This window comes from Heterocephalus glaber, unplaced genomic scaffold, assembly GCF_053883595.1.
Source record: "Heterocephalus glaber isolate CG9 unplaced genomic scaffold, H.glaber_assembly_v1.0 deba00000347, whole genome shotgun sequence".
NCBI classification, from domain to species: Eukaryota; Metazoa; Chordata; class Mammalia; order Rodentia; family Bathyergidae; genus Heterocephalus; species Heterocephalus glaber.
The window spans coordinates 10,946,608-10,970,062 of NW_028258143.1; the positions used below are offsets into that span (position 1 = coordinate 10,946,608).

Here is a 23,455-nt window from a genome sequence, read left to right on the forward strand (position 1 = left end):
GACAGGGTACCCTGATGTGTAACATTCCTTACTGGTTCATGTGGGTTCATTATGAATCCCCAGTAAAGATGCAAGTTTTTGAAGAAGCAAAATAGATCTTGCCCTTCTTCCTTACTTCTAGCTAAGTAATTGTGACATTAATTATCTGTTTTTGGAGCATATATATGGATCAGTAGTAGTAGCCCTCTTCCCAGTGGTGTCTCCCTCCACCTATGTTAGATGAGTTGGTACCCCCAAATTCCCAAACCTTAGCCACAGTCCTTTGTCTTCTCTGAAGAGTCTCTCTGCAGTGGGGTCACAAGGAAACATGCCCCACTCTGTCCAGAGCAGCCAACTCAACCAGCCACTGGGACACAATTAGCCACACTTAATCATTCACCCTGGAAAAGGCTAATGGAATTTTTACTGGACAGACCTAAAGCTCTGTACCTCTTTCCCTGCCTCAATGTGTAAGAAGACATACCCAGCCTAGCAAGACAGACTGCACATATGGCTCTAGCCCCCATGTGGAAAGGCCTGCAGATGGTGCCAGTTCACAGCTTGAGGATTTATTCAGAGATTGCTGAATTTAGTGCCTCAATGGACATGTCAAAGGGTTGAAGCAGGCTTACCTGCCTACTGCTGTTGCTTTGATGGCTCTGCTCATTTACAGACCATTTAACACTTCCATTCATGTAACAGTTGATTTTCCAGGTCACAAATTTCATAGGCATACTCAACTACTTACAGGATAAATATTGATTATTTAATTGCAAGGTAAGCACCAAAGAGAAGATGGGAAAATCACATGGTAAACAATTACAGCTTAAATGACGGGTTGTTTTGACTCTGCCTGGCTAACAGTCATTTATTTTCAAAGTTAAATTTCACTCCTAGAAAAATCCCTATTTATATATATACAGATGGCCAAAATGATAAATTCATACCTGTACTAGTAATTTATTAAGTATATTCTTATTTTATTTTCCCTGACCTCTAACATGGCCATTTTCTCTCTGTGGTGTATTTCCCCCATGTAACATATAGGAAAGTCAGTCATTCAACTGGCAAAGTATTCGGGTCCATCATTTACAAGTGATGATACCTCAGGAAAGATGTTCAAAGTCTCTAGACCTTAGTTTTTCATCTGTCAGATGGTGTTGAAATGCCTTCTTCATGCAGACATTGTTAGCAATAAATAATATAGCTTATGTAATGTCCCTGTGTATAGTAATACTATAGTAATTGTAAGTACTCATATGGCGCTTAATCCATGGCAGCCATTGTTTTAAGCACTCCATGTATTAACTCAAGTCTTCACAAAACCCCCATGAAGGAACAACTATAATCATCCTCATGTTGGGGATAGGAACCTGGGACACAGAGAGATTAAATAGCTTGTCCATAGCCAACAGCTAGCAAGCATAGGGGTTAGGTCCAAACTCAGGACACTGGACTGACTGGCCCACAGAAAGTTAGCACAAGTCACTTACACTTAGAAGGCACCATGTGATGAGGTGGATTCACAGAAAGTTAGGGTTAGAGGTTGTGGTAGGCGGACGTCAAGATGGCCCTCAGAAGTCCCTGCCTGTTAGTATTCACCACCCCTCACTTGAAATGTGAGCTAGACCTACTGACTAGATTCTAAAAATTAGAAAACAACAAAAGTGATAAACTATCATTACGAAGACTAGGTTGCAAGAAGATTGTGATTACACCTCAGTTGGCTCTCTCACTCTCACTTGCTCCCTCTGAGAGAAGCCAGCTGCCATGTTTGAGCTGCCCATTGGAAAGACCCCAATAGTGGGGAATTGAGGTCCCTGGTAATCAGGCAGCAAGAAGCCGAGTTCTGTCAACCTGAACTCCAGTGAGGTTGGAAGTGGATGCTCCCAGAGCTAAGCCTAAAGAAGACTGCAGTCAGCATTGCCAGTAGCATTAAGCTCAGCTCTCAGTTTCTAAACCCAGTAATCCAAGCAAAAAAAATGGTTCTGCACCAGCAAAAATCACCAAAGATAACTTTATCAAAGAGAAAGAAGAAAATAAGTTTCTCCATTGCTTTTCTTTTCTGAATAAGGTTCATTCATATTCCTGGAAGCATAAAGAAGTGGGTAAGAGTTCTATCTGCATCTGAAGAAGACCTGGGCCCCAGTCCTGTCTCCACCTCACTCCTCTCCCTCACTCTGCACTCAACAACTGCAAAGTATTGGAAAGCTTCTGAACCGTCTCTGTTCCTGTTGTCCTACCTCAAAAAAAGGATAAGATTTAGCCTAACTGAGCAAGCATGGAAACTGAACAAGTTCATCCAGCAAGAACATTTCCTGTTCTGAACTCTAGGACTCTCTGTGATGTTATTCAGACTGTTTTGACAGCTGTATTACTGTGGTTCTCAAACTTTTTGTTTCAGAACCCCTTTTCTACAAATCTGAAGAACCTAAAGAGCTTTCGTTTATTGTGAGATAGATATAGATGTCCGTCTTCACTGTATTAGAAAATAAAATGGAGAAATTTTTAAAATATTTCTTTAGTTCATTTAAAAATAATTAAGTCTATTACACCTTAACATAAAATATTATTTTATAGAAAGTAGGCATATTTTCAAAAATATGAGAAGAGGAGCATTGCTTTTTTTTTTTTTTTTGCAAATTTCTTCAATACCTAGCTTAATAGAAGACATCTAGTTTCTAATATCTGCTTCCACATTCATTCCATTCCAATATAACATGCCATGTAGCTTCTGAAAACGCCTCTGTATTCTGGTGGAAAAATTATGCTCAATTATTATAAAATTTGTTTTGACCTCATAGATAGTCTGAAAGGGTTTCTGAAACTCAAAGGAGTCCCTGGACCATATAGAAAACTGCTCTATTAATTCTTATTGGAAATGTTAACATGTCTTCTCAAACTTTCTGCCTTCCGACTATTTTAAAAATAAAATACAAACACAGATCACACACACACACACGCCCAATAGCAATTTCCATGCTCTGTTTTCCTAAACCCTCTCTGGGAAACTGCAAATCAAAATACTAACCCTGAGCGGATCCTCTGTAGGAACCTCACTCCTCAGTGTAGGGTGTCAGCTCATCCCTCCCAAATGGCAACTTCCTGCTTATCTACTCTCAACCCAAGGAAAGAAACAAATGGCTTCTTGAGGGAGAACACTCAGCTTTTTCAGCCAGATGAAGAGCTGAAGAATTCCAAATGTTGTTTGTCTTTGAAGCTTAGGCTTCAGAAACAAATGCTCTGAGGAAATCAGCAATGACCAGGACTGCTTCAAAAGCCACAACTGGCACATACAGCCCCATCCAACAGAAAAACAGGGACCCACTAAAGCCCCTACGGGTAGCCAATTAGGAAGCAGCCCAAACAGAGAGCAAGGGACAACACAGACCAATTTTTTTTCTTTTGGTACCAAGAATCGAACTCTGGACCTTGCGCTTGCAAGGCAGGCGGTGGAACCACTGAGCTAAATCCGGGGCCCAACACAGACCATTTTATCAAAAACGTCAGAAAACAAATCCCTAGGTCTGGTCATAGTAAGTGAGCAAGATGGGTCGGAAGACTCCCAGTTAAAGGGTGTCAGCTCTGGATCTGTCACCAGGTTGGTGTCACCAAAAGCAAGTGACTTGTTCTGAAAATGACAGAACATATAAGATGAGCTCTAAAGTTCTTTTCAACTTTATCATGCTATCTTTCTCATCGGTAACACACATGGATCACAGGATGAATTTCTAAACGAAAGATAAGGTACATCTCTTGTCCCATTTATACCTGAGATATATAATTGCTTTATTTATTCAACAATTATCAAGACCACAGTTTGTTGCAGACATTGTTCTAAAGCAGTGAACAAAATAGTGAAGTGTTTCTTGTCCTCATAGATTTATATTCTAGTGAAAGAGATAGACAAATAAAATATATGTCAGCTGGGTGTGGTGGCACACACCTATAATCCTAGCACTGTGAAAGGCTCAGACAGAGGATAGCAAGTTTTAGCCCAGCCTGAGCAACTCAGCCATTTAGTAAGATCTTGTCTCAAACTATAATGTAGGCCGGGGGATGTATCTCAGTGAAAACACCCTGGGCTCAAACCCCAGTGCCATTCCTCCCCAAATACATAATATGTCAGTGGTGATAAGTGTTAGGAGAATATGGACGGATGTGTTGAAGGTTATTTGCACTTTTAAATAGACTTGTCAATGTAGGCAACTCCATAAACATGGGAATTACATAACTTTGCTTGAATTTGAACATCATACAGTCAATCAGCATCCATTCTTTCAGTCAGTCAGCAAACATTTACATGGAATGTTGAAGATTTTACTTTAGGAGTTTGGGGAGATGGCCCCATTGGCTGGAGATCAGCTTTTATTGAAGAGACATACAAGTTAATGGTTAGCCAGGAGGGCTCAAAACCAGACAGCCTGAATGTGCATCCTGCCTTTCAGCTAGATCCTGGGCAACTGACTAAATCTGTCACTCCCCTCCCTCCCCATCTTCAAAGTAGGAATAACAAAATTCCTTACTTGAAGGTGTATTGTACGATATGAGCTTTACTCACATTGGACACTGGGCATAAAACCACTCACAAATGATGGCCATCACAATAGAAATCAGAAGGGAAGACCAGGCAGGAGCTACTTGTGGGCACAGTGGGAGACTCTCTTTGGCAGATCCCAGAATTAAATGGAGTCCAGTGAGTTTGGAGGCTTATTTGGGTCTCATTCGGCTGGTAGGGACTTGGGAAAATTAGACCACAATACACTTTTTCAGTAGATTCTGCTGGACTCTTGAAGCTGAAAATAAAACAGCTCCTATTGAGACCAGAATTGCCCATTAGAACTGGCCACAAAGGGAGTCATTCCAAACAGAAGGGGCTGATTTTATAAGAGAAAGAAGTGGTTTTGCATGAAATAAGGACCAATATCCCTCTGTCTACCTGGAGCCCAGTCTTTGCCTCTACCTTGGCAAGTACAGTCAACACCAACAGGGACAAGAGCACCCCCACTCCGGCCCCCAGAATGCAGCCACCAAATTATTTTAGCCTGTCATCCTCGTTTGCATAAGAATCCTGCTCCATCTGTTAGAAGGAGCAATATCCGTTCATGCTAATCTGATTGCTCCTATCGCTTGTATTAAAAAACATGGAGGTTACCACAAGCTTCGCTCTGACCTTTGATTTTCTAATATCGCATCTGGGGTAAGCACTTCCCTTTAATCTCTATGGACAATAGGCAAAATTTCACCAAAGGGACTGTGACAGAGGCAGAGATCATAGAGCATGTGCCCATGACCCCAGGTTAGATGATTATAATAACGCTTTTTAGGCTTTTCTAATAAAGAATATGCTGAACAGGCTCCAGTGTATGTGTGCAAAAGTCTAATTGCTGTTAACATGTCACTCCCATCACAGAAATGCAACAATGTACTGACGGCTTGTCAAATCCGGAATTGATTTTGAAATTGCTTTAATGAGGTGGTGAATAAGTTTGCAGGGGCCTGGCCATCTGAGAGGCCATCAGCCAAGATCACCTGCAGTTGCTTTGTTGACTGTTCATAAATGAGCATGAGGTACACAGAGGGTTGTTGTTTGATTGCTGAGGATTTGCAGGCTTTGAACTGGGATCTCAGCCCTTGTCTCCATCTCTGAGTCCCTTGCTTTTTAGATTTGTTTTGAGGTCTACATGAGTGCACACATGCCTCTCTATCTCTCAGTCCCTCTCTGTCTCTTTCTGTCTCTATCTCTGTCTCTCTATTTGTCTCTCTGTCTCTGTCTCCCTGTCTCTGTTTCTCTCTGTGTGTGTTTCTGTTTGAGTCTCTCTCTTTCTCTCTCTGTTTCCTCTCACCTTCATTCCTCTGGATAAATACCTCCAATTGAAAGCGTTGGGCTGGGTTTTCACAAAAGCTCAAGGAAAGTTACAAGTTCCTTCTTGTTCCTCATCCAGTATGTGTGAGAAGTGCTCTAAGAGCAATGTGCCTCTCCATTTTGAGCTTTGTCCTGTCCACAATGAAGTAGCTGAATGATTGTTATTCAGACTCCAAAATTACTGCCCCCATTTGACGGCGCTGAAGGAAAAGTTGAAAAAAACAGTTTCCGATTGTCAAAGGATAGAGACCTTCACATCCCTTCTCAATACACACTCAACTGAAACCTAACATGGTGGATATGGTCATAATCGGTTCAACACAGCAACTGTCACCAGGTATTTCCACCTGGTAAGGGAACAGGGAATGCACCCTTCCAGTTGCATCCAAATCTAAAGCAGCATTGACTAATTCCCCCTTCTGATGTGGTTTTGGACACATAATGAGAAAATGGTATTTTCCTAGCCAAGAGAACTGAATAAGTTTCTCTGCTTCCTTGTCTTTCACTTATAAACAATACCAGCACTTCGACAATGAAGACAAATGTATACCCAGCTTTAAGTAAAAACAAAGAAACTGCCAGTAACACTTCACAATTGTCAATTTTATTACCTGCCTCCCCCACCTGGAACATTATTTCATTCAGAGCCAAGGTAGAGAGCCAAATCATTTTATTTTCGAAGATGTGAGTATATTTTAGAAAAGCATCTGTGTGCATTATGTTCCATGAAGCATCATCTCATTTATATTGTCCGTGTGTTGATGAGGGCATGACCAGCATCCTTAGTAGCTACAGATGCCTTTAAGAAATTGGATGTTACAGGGTCCATACATCAATGTTATGATGATGTATTTTTCATGAAATCTGTAAATAAGGTCAACAGGATAGGGATATTTTAGATGACATAATCTCTAATAGTTCTTGAGGAATGGCCTGCTTCTCTATAAAAAGTCAATTTATTTATCATTTTTAATACTCTTGCTTATTAAGCAGTCTGATGTGGCTACTTTGGTGAAAATAAAGCACCCCTCACAGCATGTTGAGATAAAGAGGCAGTTATTTTCCACAAACTAATGAGAAGAAATGAAAGCTGTTAGTGTGAAAGGGGTAGATAATTAGCACTTTTGGGTTTTCTGATATTTTATCTTTTCTTATCACCTAAAATTTTACCTCAGAACCAAGGTAATGGTCTTCAAAGAATAGAATGACAAAAAGGAAAGAAGAAAATGGTCAGGGTTGTGGATGCTAGGATTTAAAGTTCAATAATGTCATTTTTATAGCCTCAGTGAAATTGGAAAGTAATCTCAGCTTCTCCCTAGATCTCCATTTATTCTGAGTATCAAATGCATGTCAAGGTCCATTATTGTAAGAAGCGTCTGATTGGCTTTTATGTGCTGCTGCCAGCTCCCCACTCGTCCAGGGCTGTTCAGGCTGAATCAAGGCACCCAGCACTGGACACAGGTCCTCTCACATCACTGAAAACCAAAAGGCCAAATTGGGTCACCAGGAAGAAGAGACTCAGAGAGAAAGGTGTAAGAAGTGAACCACATCTCAGAATAAAGCTGAAAACTTCGAGCAGAAATGGAAGACTGGAAGATTGTCACCATATCTGCTGCTGCAGCTTGGGTGACTTATTTCATTTTTCTGAGCCCTCATCTCTAGAGCTGCAAGACAGTAATAATGGTAGCTCTGTACAGCTGAGCATGAAGAATGAAATATTAGGGCTGCAGAGAGTTTAACAAAGAGCCAGTTCTGTGAAAGAATTAAATGTTGAACTCAAACTATAAGTACAGATCCTAATCTTCTCACCATATATACATTTTTTTAGGAGTGTCTTCACCATGTGTGATCAAAAATATAGTGAATGCTGCTGCTGACTGCAATGCAAATGCAGTCTTGTAAAACATTACAGTGGGTCCTCCTTCCCATTATTCACTGGATCTGGCACCATGCAACTTCTGGCTTTTTCTCAAAGTCAAAATGACCATGAAAGGTAAATGTTTTGAATCGATTCAGGACAGTGAGGCAGCCACAGCAGCACAAATGAAAACACTCAGGTGAGAGGACTTCCAGAACTGCTTCAGAAAGTGACATAAAAGATGATAAGTATATTTGAAGCAAGGGGGAGTACTTTGAGGGAGATTGGTAGCAATGTGTCTTTTACTGTAATATATTCTTAAAATTTAAACATTCATCAGATTTTTCTATCGCATCTCATATATTAGAGAGAAATATGAGTTTTAGAGATGATAATAGCAATTTTTAATCAACTGAAAAGGTAGGAAAATGCCCTTCTTTACTAAATATCTTATTTTCTTACTATTTTTATTCTTATTAGAAGGGTAGACAGTCTCTTCCAGATCAATGAGCATCCCCTCAGGCCTAAACACAAGAGCAAAAAGGAATCCTGAGTGACAGAGCCTGGAATTTCACTTGCTCCCACCACCTGCTCTTGGGGGTCAACTGTACTGTAGTGTGTAATTACCAACCTCGTCGCTGCCTCTTCGTTTCCTCTCTCCCCCTGTCTAATTGATGGCCTTGACACCAGTGAGGGGTCAGCCCCCTGGAAACACCTTGGGCACAATCCGTACCACCCAACAGATGCTGCTCACTCACAAAGCTAGCAGTGGCCAGATCCCAGGAACTCAGTGATGGCTTGTGTTTGCTCAGAGTTGAGGAAAGGGTGATAGGGCAAAGAACAAGATTACAAATCTACTCTAGGAAAAAGGAAAATTATCCACAGTTTGAGGATGGCCTTTGCTGCAGCATTTGCTCCATTCATTAATGTATCTGTTGGCACTCCTCCAGGTGAAGGACACTTGAGTTCTGTTCTTACCTTTCTTTTAGGTCTTGTTTTCCTCTGAAATCACACACAGACAGTGAAACTGTTGCTCTGTCAAATGCCAAAATAGTCTAAGGAGTCCATGGCAATGGACTGTTCACATCTGTCCACAGCTATAAAGAGAGCACTAGAATTGATAAAACAAAATATAAATCACCAGCCGAAACCTGAGACTGTGCCTAGGTGCAGGGCCCTGACATGACCTTCCTGAAGCCAGAACCAGCCTGGTGTCCAGGCAGACTGGAGGAGTTTTCCTGTTCATCTCTGTGCTACTAGAGAACAAAGCTCCTAGCTTACTTCTTCTAGAAACATGTCTCTTCTTTATTCCTAAGCACCAAGCCCTAACTCCCACAGGAGACACAGATCCTCTGTGACATGTCTAATTTCCATTCCAAACTCTTCTCTATTTCAGCCCATTATTGTGGCCCCCAATAATGGAAAGGAAACTTCAGCTGAAAAATGAAAAGGTATTACACCAAAAATACAGGTTACAAAAGCAAAAATAAATAAATGGAACTACATCAAACTGAAAAGCTTCTGCATAGCAAAGGAAATAATCAACAAAATGAAATGGTAGCCTACAGACTAAGAAATCAAATTTTCAAACAATATATCTGATAAGAATTTAATATCCAAAATTTATAAAGAACTCAAACAACACAATAATGCAAAAATAATCTGATTTTTAAAACGGGCAAAGGAAGATTGGGGCTGTGGCTCAGTGGTAGAGTGCTCACCTAGCAAGTGCAACATCCAGATTCTATCATCAGCACTGGAAAAAGAAAAAAAGGTAAAGAACCTGAATAGGCATTCCTCCAAAGAAGACATAAAAATACCCAACAAGCATATGAGAAGGTGCTCAACATTATTAATAATCAAGGAAATTCAAACAAAACTGCTATGAGACATCACCTTACACCCATTAAGATAGCTATTATCAAAAAATCAAGATATGACAAACATTGGCAAAAGTGCAGAGAAAAGGAAGCTCTTGTACAATGTTGGTAGGGCTGTGGATTGATATGAACATTATAGAAAACAGATGAAGGTTCCTGAAGAAATTAAAAAGCCATACAAGGCAGCAATCCGTCCTCCAGGCACATAGCCAAAAGAAATGAAATCTCCACCTCATAAAGATATATGATTTCCCATGTTTAGAGCAGATATCATTCACAGTAGCCAAGATATGGAAATAATCTAAGTGTCTATCAGCAGAAAAATGGGTAAAGAAGCTTTGGAATATTATTAAGCCTTAAAAAAGAAAGTGATCCTGGGGCTGGGGATTTAGCTCAGTGGTGCCACCACCTGCCTCAAAAACTCAAGGTCCTAAATTCGAGCCCTGGTACCAAAAAAAAAAAAAAGAAAGAAAGTGATCCTGCTATTTGTCACACACAGGTAGACCTGAAGACCATCATGCTAAATGAAAAGTAAAATAAACCAGATATAGAAAACAAAATATTGCATGATCTCACATATATGTGGACTCTAAAAAAGAAAAGCCAAAACAGATTGTGAAAATGAACAATTACTAAAAATGGGACTGGGAAGGGGGAGCATATGAGGAGATGTAGCATATACGTAGGGTGAACAAGCCCAGAGCATAACGTAGGATGAACCAGCCTGGAGATCATTAACATTAATTCAATACAAGGCTTATAGGTAATAAAACTGCATGATATTTGGGATTCCTGCTAAATAAGTAGATCTTAGCTGCTCTTTCCACTAAAACAAATAAGTGGGTAACTTTAGGTAAGATGATGGATATGTTAATTTGCTTCACAATTCTAACCATTTTACTACCTATATGTATTCCGTAACATAATGTTGTATACCTTAAATATATATAATAAAATTTATTTTCTTTAAAAATAGAAGGCATGGCCGGGGATTTAGCTCAGTGGTTCCAGCACCTGCCTTGCAAGTGCGAAGTCCAGAGCTCAATCCCTGGTTCCAAAAAAAAATTTTTTTTAAATAGAAGGCGCAGTGCCAGAGCTTCTGGTCACTGAGCACCTCTGCAAACAGTTTCACACTAATAAGCAATACCCACAGCTCATTCTACCTATTAACCTAAGCTCAAGAAGCCCAACCAAATACAGGTGCTAAGACAACCCAAAATGAAGGCTTCAAAGGCAAATGGATAAAACAGATAATTCTCACAGCTAAACTTTTGCTTCTGTCACTTGCAAACAGCCCACAGGCTAAATCTGGACCATTGCCTGTTTTTGTAAATAATTTTATTGGAACACAGCTTGCCCATTCAGTTATGTACTGTCTATAGTGATGCTGGAACTACAAAGTTGGATAATTATTTCTTATACTACCACCATATGACCCATAAAGCCTAAAGTATTTACAATCTGGTTCATTAAAGAAAATGTTTACTGACCTCTGCCCCTTTGGTTGTCTTGTCTTTGTATTACCCAGTTATTGAATTACTGTTGGTGGTAACACTTATTATTTTGCCTACTACTGACTATGTGGGCTTACTGCCGTGGCCCAAGCCTGAAGATGGCCTTTCTTCTCTTCCCTGCTCCCTTCTCCTCCCTACTCCCTTTCTCCTCCAAAGATTAGACTCATATTGTAGACCTAAGATGGCACAGCCTGGGGAAACAGTTACATTGTATCCTTCCCCATTCTCTTCCTGCGCATGCCCCAGTCACTATCATGAAACAATCATGCTGTGTTCCACCTAGGCCACTAGGCCATGTAGCACTGTTTGCCCCGCCTTCTCTTTCTGTTTGCCTTCCACTATAAATAAGGAGCGCACGTAGCTCCAGGCGGCCTTTAGCTCCCGACAAGCTGTGGTTCCACCTGGTCCCAGCTATCACGAGTAATCTTGGCCTCATCTTTGCTTCATCTCCCATTGCTCTCCCCGGCTTCAGACCCTACACTTTGTGGGTCACAGCAGCTTATGACAGAAAAGCTCACTTAATCCCATCAGAAAAAAATAGAAAACTGGTGGGCACTAGATCCTGATTATAAATGGGGAAAATCTAACAACTGCACATAAGCCAAAAGTCTGGTTATTTTTTTTAAAGTGACAAGACATGAGTTGTATATTTAAATTAAGCCCATCCTGTGGTTATTGAGCAAGTGCTTCAAGATCAAGGAGTAAATTCAAATAAAAAGGACTCTACTGTCTGAAATAGAAATGAATGTTATTCAAAATTGTTGCACATTGGGCTCAATTATGCAAAGTCTACAGATATGAAAAATGAAAGAAATCTCTAGGGATTTGCATAAGAGGACCTAGATTTGCCTCAATCAAATATAATATCAACTATTAAGTGCATCTTCACACAGAACCCTTTTAATAAGAAGTGCATTTAAAAATGAGAACAAAGATCTATCCCCAGTACCAAAAAAAAAAAAAAAATGAGAACAAAGACAAAGGTATTTGTTTTTCTATGTAACATGCAATGCCTAATCTAGCATACTTCCCAACTCTGCCCCATGCCTATGGGACATTTTAGAAGACACTGCTAAACCATCTCATTGAGTCTGCTATGAAGTAGACAAGGTCCCTGCAGAGCTCAGGGTGATAGGTAACTCAACTTTATGGCAAACTTACAAGTCTACAGCTCTCTCAGTCCCACACTCATTAGAAAGAACTTGATCCAGGTCCCTCTGGTTTGGGTGGGCAAGGTGTTAAAATCTTAGCTGGAGCTGAAAAAGATCACTCCTGGGGTGACTCCAACTTTTCCAGTTGTTGGATTGTATACCAAAAGAGTCGCGTGTCTAATATCATGAGGGTCAAGTGTTTGTCTGTACTGCAGTCCAGTTGGCTACACAGATGTTCCAGCCATCTTGACCAAGCCCCTTGGGGTGGTGGGCAAATAACTTTCAACCTCCCTATACTGACTCCCTATACTGACTCTCTATACTAACCTCCCTAGGATGGGGCAAGCAGAATCAGACAGACAGCACATACCTCTTCGCCCATACTTCTCACAATACACACACAGAGTAAACCCATTTCTTGCAATAAAATACAAATCACATTGGAGAGTGAAGGGTAGAGGTCTCTCACAGATGAAAAAGGTGGGTGCTATAAGATTCATCTCCCGATAGTATGCAGGGCCATTTCTCTGTGCATTTTCCTCACTATTTTACAATTAAACCACGTCTTCTTTATATGTCTGCATTCCCGGAATCTAGCATAGTAGGTAGCAAATAGATGCTCAATAAATATTTTTTCATGTTTATTCGTTGAATTAATAAACATTTATTGACTACCTACTATGTGACAAGTGTTTTACTAAGTATAATAAAAGAATAAGACATAACCTGTGTCCTCAACATGTCTCAAATCTAGAAGGAGAGCAAATAAACAAATAATTACAATGTGGAGTGGTTGTGTTATAGTCAAGACTTCTAGAGTTGGGCAGGTAACCCCGACTTGAGATGGATGGGTGTGGGAGTAGATAGGCCTGGGCAGAGAATGCCTCCTCCCTCTGGCAATGTAGATAAATGTTGTCACATTGAGACTGTGACCTTTACAGGGTACAATGAGGAGAAGAGTTTCTTTTTGACTATTAAATCCATGATATTCACCAGCAATCACCATTCACTGTGATGTGGGCTTGCTCTTCAAAATCAGAGCAATAGAACAGTAGGCGGTCCATGTGTGAAAACATAGCCAAGATTCTTGGGTCTTGCCTTGCTTTAGGCACATGGCAGTTAAAAATAACAACAAAAGAAAAAATCAATTAGTTGATAAGATAGAATCAGAGGATCATAGGATGTTAGAATCTCTAAAAGGGCATTTAAATGTGACTAGTGTCTGTTCCATGCCAGATGATGAGTGTGGCAGCCAGTTTTATTCTTCTGTTCAATTGATAAAGTGACTGATAGGTCATTTGGGCTTTGCCAGAAGGGAAAGTCTCACAGGAAGACTTGGCATACAGTAGTCATTTGATAAATGTGCTCTGAATGAATGTAGACAAGCACCTCAGGGTGTGTAGAGGAAAAGTAGGCCTCAAAATCCAGAAACTCAAATAACAGAACCACACCAACCTTCTCATCAATCATTAATCAACATCTAACTGTGTTGTGGGAGCAGTGGAGAAAGCACAAGAAATTACACCTGGCCTCTGATCTTAGACTCATACAAACAAGGCTAAGAGCAGGCAACTTATGGATGAGAGAAATCAAAATATATGAAGAGAAGGGTCAAGGATTTAACTCAGTGGCACCACACCTGCCTCACAAGTGCAAGGTCCTGAGTTCGATCCCTGGTACCAAAATGTAATAAATATATATATATATATATATGCACACACACATATATATGAATATATATATACATATGAAGAGAAGTTCAAACTAGTCAATTATCAGGAAAAATGCAAATGAAAATATTAAGGACAGCTCAGGTACAGCTCAGTGGTTAGAGTGTTTGCCTACCACGTGGGCCCTGGGTTTGATCCCCAACACCACAAAAAAAGAAAATATTAAAAGATATTAGTTCACATCAAATAACAACAAAAAATTTAAACCAGATAATAATATCAAGTGTTGGCCCAAATGTAAGATAACAAAACCCTTCATGCATGGCTGGTGGGAATGAAGACTAGTACAGCCTTACTATGAGTAATATGGCTCTTCCTAGTCAAACTAAGTATATGTGTGACCTACACATTATCAATTCCAGTTCTGGGTATGCATGTATCCCACAAACTCATAATGGGCCATGGATGATAACACTCATTGCAACACATTTGTGATGACTACATGGAGTTGGAAGTAATCAGGGTGGCCATCCCTGGGGGATTGGACAGATAAAATCTGAAACAAAGGGGTGTAAGCCATGCTGACCTACACACACTTGGAAACAGCAGACTAGATATCCACATAAGAATATGGGCCAATCTTGAAAACATACTGATGGTTGAGAAGACTGAGAAAGTAAATGAGAGATCCAAAACAATGCCATTTGGGAAAACAAAAAAGTTTGCTCTTAAAATAAGAGTATAATTTTGTAAGAAGTCTTCACAAACACAATGATATTTTCTACATATATGAGAATAGCTGTCCCTGGAAGTAAGATGAGCAAAGGGATAAATTCAGATTTTGGTACCTGGAGTGCTGCAGGAAATACTTAAGTACGTGGAAGTGCCTTTGGAACGAGCAACAAGCAAAAGACTGGTACAGCCTGAAAAGAATTTGAGGAATAGGCTGGAGAAAGGCTAATTGTCTTGAACATGCTATTAGGAGAAATCCTGACTTTGGGGACTTTGCTGGCTAAGAATCCAGAAAAGAGAAGGGAACATGGTATTGGAAATTGAAGAAAGGGGACCTTATGGTGTACTAGCAAAAAGTACAGCAACACCCATCTAGTTATGGTGAAAGGAGAAAAAATGTCTACTGAGCCGGGAGATCTAGGCAAGGAGTGTTTCAAAAGTGTTGATAGTGCTGCCTTGTCTCTTTCTGCTACTTACAGTAAAATGCATGAGAAAAAAAATAAACTGTGTAAAAGGGAAAAGGGAGTAAGAGAGGGAGGGAGGAAGGGAGGAAGGGCGGCAAGCAGACCAGGTTTTTAAAATGTTCAACCTCTCTGGACAGCAAACAACAGTAATTAAGAAATGGCTTCCAAGCAAATATAAGATCCTAGGCACTGCCAGGAAAACACAGCCTGAAGATGAAGCTGAAGACATGAAGATAAAACTTTCTGTTAAGACCTCAGAAAGCTCAAAGATGATGCCTTAGAATCTATATAGTCACATAAATGTCCATTTAAAGAGATTGAGGATGTGCCTCATAAATCCTCTTATCAAATAAATAGTGCCCACAGGGAGTTAGAGATGTTGGACATCAGCAGTTTCAGCAATCACCCAGGCAAAAATGGGCTTCTCTCAAAGACATTTTGGGGGATGGCTTTTGCCTTATGGAGTGAACCCCAAAGAGACTTACAGCAAACCTCTAAGTTTCTTAAAAGGAATATTTTCTTAAACATTGCCAACTTGGACCAAGAGGTTCAGAGATGGTACAAAATGAAGAGATGCCATTTGGGACACAAGAATTCGACTGGCAGGAAGCAGTCTGAGAGACATGCACCTGCAAACATGTGCTGCCTTCCATGAAAAAGAAAAGAACGGGATTGAGCCTGCAGATGGATCCCTTTCTAAATAAGCCTTGAAATGACTATAGCTCTGGTGACAACTTCATCAGAGCCTTGTAAAAGACTCAGAGCCAGAGATCGCAACTAAGTTGCACTTAGATTCCAGATGCTGAGATAATGTTTGTTCTTCTAGATTGATGAATTTTGGGGTATTTTGCAGATAACTGATACAGATTTTAATCCCATAATATAGATTTGCTTTCCTAGGAGATAAAAAATTAATGTAGATGTTTTTAAATATTGAGAAGTATACTAATTGAGTAATTTACATTGTAAACAGCCCACCACAGGTTCATTCAGATAGGGCCTCATTCAAACAATTTTTATCAGATTCTATGCAAGGACATGGTTATGATCTGAATGTTTGAGCCTCTTGCCCTCAAGTAATGACGAAATCCTCAACCTGAAGGTCATGATATTTGGAGGTAAGGCCTTTAGGTGGTGATCAGGTCAAGGGGGTAGATGGAATCTTCACAGATGAGATTAGTGCCCTCATAAAAGACTCCCCGGAGAGCTCCCTCAACCCTTCTTTCTACCATGTGAGGCTACAGTGAGAAGATAGCTGACAAGGAGGATGCAGAAGCAGGTCCTCACCAGATGCCAAGTCTGCTGACACCATTATCGTGGACTTCCCAGCCTCTAAAATAGTGAAAAGAATTTTTCTTTTGTTTGTAAGCCTCCCGGTCTACTGTATTTTATACAGCAGCCTAAATGGACCAAAACAGGTATCAGGAGGTATAGAGATTTTTTTTTTAAAGCAGAGACAGAGAGTAATCTTAATATGGTTTCCAGGGCATATTAAAGCAGAATAGAACCAGGTGATCCAGACCATCACGAAGGGAAGCACAGGGTAAAATGGGAACATAAGTGCTAGGGTTTCTGAGACTTGCTGGGGTCCCTGAGAGAGTGGTATGACTCAATACCCCATGTCAGAAAAACAAGATGTCTAATTGGCTTAAGCTCCACAATTAAAAGACCGGTATTGCACTCCTGCCCAGAGAGATTTAGGGGAGTCTGGGCTCTGCTTCCTCAGGGCTGGCTTCACTCTTAGGCAGGCTGTCATCAGGAGCTGAGCTGCCAGGTGTACAGTAGTCGATCAAGACAACATGCCAAAAGGAAAGAACGATCAAGACTGTACTCATTACTGTGATGGTCTGCACAGGAGATGAAACAGGGGACAGTGCTGGCTCCCCTAGGGTTCCACTGTACCTCACAGAACAGCAACTGAGGAGGGTCAGATATATCAGAGCAGATGAGACGATTGTCTCACCAAATAGGAGGCTGCTGCCTTCATACAGATCTGAGGTGGGGACAGTCTAAGAATGGAAAATAGTGACTACTGAGTCAGTGTGGGGAAAGTGCCTTTAGTGTCCCTCTTCTCCTGAGCAGGTATCAGCAGAAGCCTCTAGGGAAGTCTTTAGCCAAGGGCCCCCCAACAGAAAGGCTTCCAAACGGAGACACCTGGGCCAGCAGTGCAAACGTGGGTATGAACATGGCTGGTCAGTGGTTCTGAATCCTTGACTGCAACCCCTCCAGAAACCCACAGCAATGACTGAGTCCCAGGTCTGGTGGGAGATGGCAGTGCTCTCCATGTGGCCTGCAAGGGAAAGCCACTATAACCACCCACAGTCTCGCCCAAGAGATCACATACAGGCCAGGAGCTGATTCCCCATTTTTATGGGGTAAGATGGCTATCAACATCCTATTCCTCCTCAGCAGTGGGAAGAGGGTGCTCTACCTCAGTTTGGCAGAAATTCTGGGACTGACTCCAACTAGACTGGCTTGGGTCTTCACCAGTCCCTGAAGCAATCGCTGTGGCCAAGAGGATGGAATTAACCAATTACCCTGGATCTCCACACCTAATCTGAGGCTGGGGACAGGACCTTCCCAAACTAAATAGAGAATGAGGGAAGAGCACTTTTGACCAGAAACACAAGCGGATCTTGAGTAGGGAAAACTCACAGATGTCCATGCTCTAGTGGTGAAGTGAAAGTGTTCATGTATTCCTTCATCCATTCAATAAATATTTACTGCACATTATGTGCCAGGCACTGTTCTAGGCCCTGGAGAGACAGCAGAATAAAAATACTGTCAGAAAAAATCTCCTGGATTACACAATAAACACAACACAATCAGTAGGTAAAATGTATAACCTGTTATAGGGATAAGGGGAAGGGGTGTGTGTGTGTGTGTGTGTGTGTGTGTGTGTGTGTGTGTGTAATATATAGCCCTATAAAGACTTTATCAGGAGAAATTAAAGCAAGAAAGGAAGATAGAAATATGGGTATAAGAGGAGTAGTGTCTAGAAAGGCCCTACTGAAGGCAACCGAAGAATGAGTGCTAGAGTTTAAATCCCCTCAAAGTCTCATGTCTTCAGAGATAGGATTTTTGGAAGGTGATTGGATCATGGAGGTGCTATATACTTATCAGTAGATTAATCCATTGATGAGTTCATAGCTGAATGTGTTGTTAGCATGTCAGATCTGGTTGGAGGTGGGTCACTAGGGGCATGACCCAGAAGGGTGTATTCTTATCCCTGGCTTCTTTCTTCTCTCTCTGCTTCCTGGAAGCCAGAGGGTGAGCAGCCTTCCTCTGCCATGCCCTTCCACTGACTATTACTGCCTCAGAGCCAGCCGACCATGGACTGAACTTACTGAAACTATAAGCCAAAGTAAACCTCTCCTCCCTTAAATTGTTGGTGTTCAGTATTTTGTCCTAGTGATGGAAAAGCTAACTAATGCAATGAGTATCTTAGACTTCTAGGTAAAGAGCATTCTAAGCAGAGGAAACAGCAAGTACAAAGGCCTGGAGATAGAATGTGGTTGGTCTGTTCAAGGAACAAAGAGTAAACATTGCCAGATATAGTACTGGATGCCCAGTTAAATATGAATTTCAGGTAAACAACAAATATTTTATAGTATAAATATGTCCTAAATACTGAATTAGATATACTTAAAATATTCATGCAATATTTGAGACATATTTATACTAAGAAATTAAACAATGGTTTACCTGAAGTTCAAATTTAGCAGAGTATCCTATACTTGTATTTGCTAAATCTAGCAATTCTACATGAGTGTGACTGAAGCAAAATAAAGGAAGAGGGTGTTGTGGATTGAACTGTGACCCTCAAGATAAAATATTTTGAAATCCTAACCTCCTATACCCGTGGTGGCAAACCTATGGTTCACTCACAGCCCGCAGAAGGCTATTTGTTATCATTGCAAGCTCAAAATGTTCACTGTCACTCACTTCCTTATACCCTAAAATATGACTTTATTTGAAAGTAAGCTCATCACAGATGTAATTAGCTAAGTTAAATAGGGTGGCACCAAATCCAATATGACTTGTGTCCTTATAAGAAAATGACCATCTAAAAACACATAGGGATAAGGCCATGCAACAAAAGAGGAACAGATTGGAGTGGCATCAGCAAGTCAAAGGATATCAAACATACTGCCAAACACATAGAGGCTAGAATAAGACAAGGGAAGACCTTTCCCTTTTAGTTTTCAGAAGAATCATGGCCCTGCTGACCCCTTGATTTCAGATTTCTAGAACTGTGAGGCTACACATTTTTGTCGCTTAAGCGATGCGCCTTTCCCAGGAAACAAAGACAGAAGCTGTTAGAGAAAAGCAGTATATGAGGTCAGAGAGGCAAGGAGTATGGTGGACGAACTTCTAGGATCTGGTCAGTCACATGAGGACTTAGCTTGCATCCAAAGTGAGATGAAGAGTTGCCTGAGAGTTCTGGAGGAGCTATCCATTTAAAGAAATGTCAGAAGAGCCCAGGGGACATCAAAGAAAGATGTGGTAGGTGACATTCCAGGAATTGTATACAGCTTAACCCTGCTGGAGTGTGAGTGAGGTAATCAGAGTGGAGGCTGGAAAGGTGAGCCACAGTCTGATCTTGAAAAGTCTTTTGGTAACTTAAAATGTAAGGATGTGCTTCCCCCTGTAGGCCACAGAAAGCCAATGGAAGACTTTGAACAGAGGGTAGGGATCAAATTTATCTACTCGCATGGGTCTTTGTTATTCATCATACTAGAGGTGAGCACCAAGGAGTTTAAGAATGACCGGACAAGGACAGAATAGCAAGTACCATGTTTGGGAGACAGGGAGATGACGTGTTCATTAGACAGGGGATCCCAGTCCAAGTCCCTCAACTCCTACTATCAAGAAAGCTGCAGTCCCATACACCCCAAGGGAAACTTGGAAGATACCTGGAGTTTCTCTAGTACATTACAGAAACACACCACTACCACCCTCCAAACGATGCACACACCAGGCTGTTGACAGATTGAGGGAGATGGATTCCCATCCTGAGTGGGATCACAGGATCTGGAGGAGCAAATATCTGCTATAAAGAAAACCACAGCAGATTTGAGCCTGTACGTTTTACATTGAGAATCTAGGAACCCATGTTTATGCCTTTCAAACTTCAGTGCTGAGGAAAAACAAACCAGGAAACTTTTGAGAATGAAGATTCCTGGGTCCTATCCCCAGTATCTTACTTAAGTAAAAGTAGTCCTGGAACTACATTCTGAGAACCTATCCCAGAAGAGGGACTTGAGGATGCTTGTGCAAGAGTGATAAAGACCACAAAGGAAAAAACATCAAATAGGGAAGGAAAAGGGGAACTTGTACTGTAGAGGGATTATGTGCTGAAATCATGTGCAATATTTTGTATATGCATTCCTGGAGAAATGGATACACAACTTCCAGTAGATTTTTAAAGAGATTCTGAAAAAAATTAGGCCTCATAGTATAGTAGGAAACAGATGAAATTCAGAACACATTTGTATTTTGAATGTCCTAATACTCTGACTTTAAACAGTGGTTCTCAGTCTTGGCTCCACATTAGGATTATCTGAAGAGCTTTAATATAGATCTTTGGGTCGCATCCCCTGAAAGTCTGATTGAATTGGTCTAGGAATGTGGTCTGGGAACTGAGATGTTAAAATCTCTCCAGGAAATTCCAATGGCAGGAAAACCTGAGACGGACGGATCTAGGTAGGGTTTCAGATGAGCCTCATCTTGTGGTAGTTACTGCTGTGAACCTAACAAGAAACTGAGACTTCAGAGAATGAGTGACTGACCCAGACTGTCACAGCTGGGTAATAATTCAAGACTGGAGACCAGGCTATGCACTCTCAGTTCAGTGCTTTGACAACCATTCCATCAGGCGACAGAGGCCAGGGGGGCTTAATGAGTGAAAGTCTGAGCATGGGTTCCTGTACTAGACAGGTCAATCCAGGCTGAGCCCTCATGGGAAGAGGAAACAGAGTGAGGGGGGTGCGGCCCCAGGCACCCGGGGGCGGGGGGGGGGGGGCAAGGTGGCTCAGGCAAACAAAGTCAAGAGCTAACCAAGTCAGTGGCCACTTAACCGGCCAATGCAAAAGGTAGGGCCTCCGAACCCATCTCACAGCAACCCAGTCAATGCCAGCCCCCAGCTGGCCTAGGGCTGAATAAAATAACAACAATAAACTCTGAAATTAATGAGGTTGACAGCTTTGTGACCTCAGGGAGTCCTGTTCTTTCCTTGTTCCTTAATACTGGGCCAGGGTTGTGGAAATGTGAGATTAGAGTGGGGAGCAAGGTCCATCCGAAAACAGTCACTATCCAGAAAGTAATGCTTCCCTCCCGTGGCTCAGTGAGATGCCTTCAACTGGAACAAAGCGTTCCGTTGTCCAAGTGGTAATTAAGAACAACTTCAAAAGCAAGTGGCCCTCAGAGAGAGACCTTGGGCAGAAAGCTCAAGGCCTGGGTTTTCAAACATTTTTAAAACAAAACCCCTTGACAAGTCCATCTTTATATATATTTAGATAGTATTATATATTACACATGTAATAGGATATTATATAGTGTGTTACCGTGATATACATAATATTTATAACACAATGTGTGTGTGTATATATATACATATACATATACATATAAAACACACCGTTACCTGACGGGTGGGAGGCAGTGACACAGTAGAATATCCCCCCTCATTCCCTTCCTTTCCCAAGCTCGATTGTCCCTGAACCGCTCAACCAAATCCTAGGATATGAGAAAGAACAGCAGGCAGAATTCCTCAATTCACTAACGATGGGTGAAGGACATACCGCACTTGGCATTGTGTTCCACGCATGGAGGAATTAAAGCCTCTGTCTTCACGGATCTCACTACTTCTAAAGGGTCATGGACAGGAAGGTGATAATTAAGCAAAATGTAATAAAGGAGGAATAGGGGACATTGCAGAACATTGCTGGAAGAAGTATGGGTCCTGAGTAGGCAGGTGGAGTAGGACGTAGCAGGGCAGGCTCCCCCAAAGAGAAGACCTCAAAGCTAAGGTCAGTGTCTTCAAAAGCAGGTTTCCATGAGATCAACGGGGGCAGAGAGCAGGACTTTGGAAATGGGAACGTGAATGGAGCAGAGCCCAATGGGGAAAAATGACAGGGTATCTGAGGTGCCAGAGACCAGAGATATCAATAACAAACCTTAATATATCACAGGATCTCAGGCAGTCCCAGTGTGAAGATCCTGGCTCTCCTAACAGGACATAAAGAAGAGATCAAAAGCCTGGTGCAGACCCACAGCCCAAAAGGGCAGGTGTGGGGCCACTGAATTGGGCAAAGGGAATTACCTTTGAAGTAAAAACATCAAAACAGCTTTTGAGAAATCAGATCTCCTTGGCTGGATTTCAGTCATGAGAGCTGGTTTTGCCAAAGCCATGCAGTAAAAAGAGAGTAAAACCTGAATAAAGCTCTGAGGGACTGTTCGGAGCTGCTCCATCACTGGGCTGTCCTCTAAGAACCCTCCCACCACCAATGTACCAGCAAGGAGAAGCACATAGGAAAGAAACGAAGGCCACAGAGATACCCTGGGGCAGGGACATTGCAAGGCCACCACCCAGAAAAACTTGATCTAAGACTTCCCGCTGCATGCACAGGCTCCCACTGCAGGAATGATTGTGTTGTTCCCCTGCTGTACTGGGGACAATGCAGAAAAGCTGGCGTGTGAGGCCACTCATCCTTCACAGGGTTTCCTTTAAAGCAAAAAGAAAGCAAAAAGCACAGGCGAGTCTAGAGTTTTTTGCTTTTATTTCTTTCCTTTTTCATGATCTCTTGTCTAGTGTTTTAAAACTGCTTTTTGTCCCTCTGTTCCTACATCCTCCTCCTTCTTTCCTGGGCCTCTCCATCCTTCCATGACACCATGACAAAGAAAAATGCCAGCATGGGCCTTGTTTTCCAGATTCAATCAAAGCTCAAAGCTTTTATCTTGTTCTTAATAGTACCTTGCACTAATAGAATCCAGCAAGGCTTTCTGGGCCTTAATTATTTCCCTTAAGATTGATTGGCCCTTTGGCCCCCTAGGCAGCAGCATCCTACAGAGTTTTTCAGATAGATGAGCTTCATCCAAAGCTGCCGAGTAGACAGAGCCCAGGCCTGCCCAGCAGAGCCTGCAGCCAGCACAGTGTGCCACTTTGTGCCAGCTGCCTCCGAGACAGGTCTGGGCTGCCCTGTTTCTCAGGTACTCCATTCTATTTCCGAACCCCCACACATACACACACCGGGGGATTTTTCAATGAGGCTGATAAGACCCATCCAGTTCACAGGAGAGGAAACCGAGGTTAAGGGGACTTCCCAGTGCCCCAGCCCAA

At 41.6% G+C, this 23,455-nt stretch overlaps 1 long non-coding RNA gene across 1 annotated transcript in view; it reads right to left on the reverse strand.

Annotated features, from left to right (window-relative positions):
- Positions 1-6,339: 6,339 nt before the first annotated feature.
- Positions 6,340-23,455, reverse strand: part of LOC110344312 (uncharacterized) — a 136,756-nt gene continuing 119,640 nt past the window's right edge. Inside the window, exons 3-6 of the long non-coding RNA XR_002386802.2 lie at positions 17,770-17,870; positions 9,425-9,459; positions 8,682-8,814; positions 6,340-6,709 (exon numbers count right to left, since the gene is read on the reverse strand). This is a non-coding gene — a long non-coding RNA (uncharacterized LOC110344312). The remainder of the gene's footprint in view (positions 6,710-8,681; positions 8,815-9,424; positions 9,460-17,769; positions 17,871-23,455) is intronic.